Source organism: Pecten maximus, chromosome 13 (assembly GCF_902652985.1).
Source record: "Pecten maximus chromosome 13, xPecMax1.1, whole genome shotgun sequence".
Classification (NCBI taxonomy): domain Eukaryota; kingdom Metazoa; phylum Mollusca; class Bivalvia; order Pectinida; family Pectinidae; genus Pecten; species Pecten maximus.
The window spans coordinates 29,769,280-29,773,023 of NC_047027.1; the positions used below are offsets into that span (position 1 = coordinate 29,769,280).

At 35.1% G+C, this 3,744-nt stretch overlaps 1 long non-coding RNA gene across 1 annotated transcript; it reads left to right on the top strand.

Annotated features, from left to right (window-relative positions):
- Nucleotides 1–398: 398 nt before the first annotated feature.
- LOC117340918 lies at nt 399–1,116 on the top strand. The gene is made up of 2 exons (XR_004535507.1): nt 399–694; nt 1,067–1,116. It is a non-coding gene; the product is annotated as an uncharacterized LOC117340918 (long non-coding RNA).
- Nucleotides 1,117–3,744: the final 2,628 nt, after the last annotated feature.

Consider the following 3,744-nt stretch of genomic DNA (forward strand, 5'->3'; position numbering starts at 1 on the left):
AATATCCCTCAGTCTAAATTGGATTTGTGTTAAGTATAAACACTGCCTGCGTGTTGCTGTTGTTACCCTATGCACATCAGAAGTTATCTGCATTACATTTTGAAAATTGCAGCATGGACTTACCAATTAGATACTTTTACCTATACAGATATTAAGTCCAGTGATTATGTGACAGGGTTATATTTTGGGAAAATGTATAATAATAAATTGTGTATTATGTATTTTTAATTTCTGGTGCGATAGTCTTTAGTTCAAAGTATTTGTGTGACTTGTTTGGAGAGTAAGTTCTGTGTGTCTTGTATGTAGGACAGGTATGTAAGGAATGTGAGTATGTATGTCATGTGACCTGACATATTATTATTATTGGTGTTATTTTGATACTTAAATGTATGTTATATTGTTGTGCTATGATACAACATGTAATTATGTTTTTTATGGATATTTTAATATATTACTTGAGTAGAGAATCTGGGGCTGAGCCACAAGATGTATCTCTTTGTCATTTCATTGTAAAAAGTATACGTTCAAATGTGTAGTTGTGGTTTGTGAATCAACCTTACAAAATTCACATAACTAGTATTATATCAATGTATTTTTATTACAGCTGATGTACAATGTATTTGTAAAATCAAATCCAAAACAGCTGTGTGTTGATGTTGAAACATCATTACGGAACCTCCGCATGATATGTGGGGTGAGTTTATAGTACATTTATTAGAGTAATAGAATATTTACATATATTTGGCATGTGCCTAAAGAGTAAAATACCCATATGGTATATATACTGAAACTAATGTCATTTGTGAAGTATACATTAATATTATTTTAATATTCTGATACACATTTGTTTGATTCTGTAGAGTAACTAGGTTTAGATACTTAAATTATTCATGTGTACATTTTAATATTGTTTAAATAGCAGATATTTCGTCTAATTGATAGATATTGCTCAGTTCTTGTTAATTTTTCATATAACATGCGTTGTGGGAGTTATGTCCCTTGATTGTCACGTCCAATGTAGTTTGTATTGTATATGTGTAAGTGATTCTTTGTCTTGTTATTGTAGGGTTTTTTAATACCGTGATGAACGGTTACAATAAACCAACATGAAGCTGACAAGAGGCATTCGAGTTGTGTTTTGAACCCAGTTACAAATGGCGCCCAACGTGTTTTGGATACAGTTGATGTGATCACCGGCGGATGGCGTGATGATTGATTTCAGTAGAGGTGACGTGTTTCCGGTTTCCTGAAAATCGGTCAAGAGACTGTTACGCTGCAGTGGTAAGCTGTGATGTTTGACTTTCCATTGCTCCTGTGATGTTTATTTCCATGTTCGCCACTATGTCTGATGACAAGAACAATTCATACTTGTGTCCAGTTTGGTGAGACAATTTTATTCGCAATATTGACACATTTGATCACTTTACACGTGATTGGCAGTGTTAGAAGTTCCGACCTTGACCTTCACGCGACCGGAAGTCGAGTGCAGAGACTTTTGTTTACATTCCCTTAGAAGATCAACTTTGAGAGACATTTATTTTTTTTTTGTTTACCATTAAATTAATTCATTAATCCGTCCAGTAATTATTTGTCTATATATTGTAATATTTGATTGTTCATTTATTGCATTGATTATATACTTTTCTGTGATCATGTACATGTAATATATATTTTTCAGGTTTCTATACTTGCCATACTTTTTATAACTTTTGTGGGTTGTAAAGTTATAAATATATTTTTTTTGTCCTTTGAGTAGTTACTTCAGTTATTATTGCAGTTATACTTATTATTTAGAGTAATTGCATCACTTTGAAATATCGCATCTTTCTTTATTTATTTTTTCTAGTTTATATTTTGCTATAAACTTACACTGTTTTCAGTGTTCAGTTTTTTTTCAACATGTCCTAGTCTAGTTTTCTATAATATATTTTGGTGTTGTAAAGGTTTTTTTTGTAATTTCAGTCAAGCTTTCTCGATTGTTTATTTTTATTCGGTGTAGGACCAGATCAAATTATTTTTGAGCACAAGTCTTTTCTTTTTCTACTTTGCAGTTATTTCATTTTCTTTTGCTAATAGTAATACTAATAATAATCGACTTTGACCATTTAGACATTTTATGACTGTTTGCTTTGTGAGTCAGTGGGTGAATGTCTAGTTGATTGTTGATATATTATTGTGTGTTTCTAGTACTTACTATCTATATTGCATTTAGGTTTTGTTTACTGTTCTTATTAAAATTATTTACTTCTTTTGGTTGATACCAAGGGGAGATAATTTTCATCACTTTGTTTCAAGGGAAGTAAGTATATATTTGTTTGCTACAACTGTGTATTACTTGTATCTTTTTCAGAATTTTCTTCTCTTTTTCAGAGCAGTTTGTTTTTTTTATTATTTTTCGTTAATATTCAATAAATATTGCATTTGGTTGTTTGTTTGATAATTACATTTCAATTGTATTTCATGTTTCCTTTACATTTCAGATTTAATATTGTGTTTGTTTCTTTTCTTTTCTTTTCATCATATTTGTACATTATCATTTTCTTTGGTAAGTATAGTACTTGTGTTAATTTCATCATGTCGGATACGGACAAGTTACAACAATATTTTGAAGAGATGGATGTTAAACCCAACTTAGAATCCAAGGAAGCTTTCGGAAAATGGTTATTGGATTATGCCAGGAAGGGAGCTATTCCGAAAACAGCTGGGACTGAAGATGGAGCTACTGCATCAGACCATGGTTCTACTACTAGACATCATAGTGGATCTGATCATGACCATACCAGTAGTCCTCAGCGGTTTGTTACTCATCAGAGGCCCAGGGTTTCTCAGTTTCATGGACCGTCTGACAAGAAGGACCAGGTATCTTATGAACAGTGGAAGTATGAGGTTCAGTGTTTAATGGACAACCATGCCTACTCAGTTGAGGAGATTACTTTCGCTGTGAGACAGTCTTTGAGAGGTGATGCAGCAGGCGTTGCACGACGTCTTGGTCCTGATGCTGGATTGTTACGACTCATGGATAAGATGGATAGTGTATATGGCGTTGTAGAGTCTAGCGAGTCTCTCTTACAGGTATCTAAGCCTGAGAAGAAGCCAATTACTTCCAAGATGGCCACCACTACTTAAGACTCTAAGGAACCTGACCGATTGAAAGGGCTTACTGCTGTGGTTAATCAACTAGCATCGGATTTCAACAAGTTCGGGCAAGGTGGATACCAGAAGGACAACAAGAAGTCGTTTACTAGAGATACTGATAGGAATTCTGATTACCATACCTCTAGACCAGATCGTCAAAGGAATGACACCAGGCGGCAGGATCCTCGACATGCTAGTGATGAACAGCGCCAGCCTCCAGTTTGTTGGAGATGTGGTCAGACAGGACACCTGAGAGTTGGTTGCCGTGTGATCCTGGATCATTCTCGGAAGGCGTTAAACGGGAAGCAGTCTTCGGCGAAGGGTCACCCGTAGACTGTAGGACAGGCCGTAGACCCAGCAGATGTAACTCTACACAGTTAGTTGGAGAATGTAATGAGGTCACTGTGGGAATATCAGGAGTTGATGCTGTTGCCTTACTGGATACAGGATCTACCGTATCAACAGTAAGTGAAACATTTTATTATACATATTTGTCTCATCTGGAGTTAGCACCGCTTACAGAGTTACTGGATATTGAGTGTGCAGGTGGTACTTCATTACCATACCTTGGATGTATTGAAGCTGAGTTAGATGGACTTCCAGGTTTTA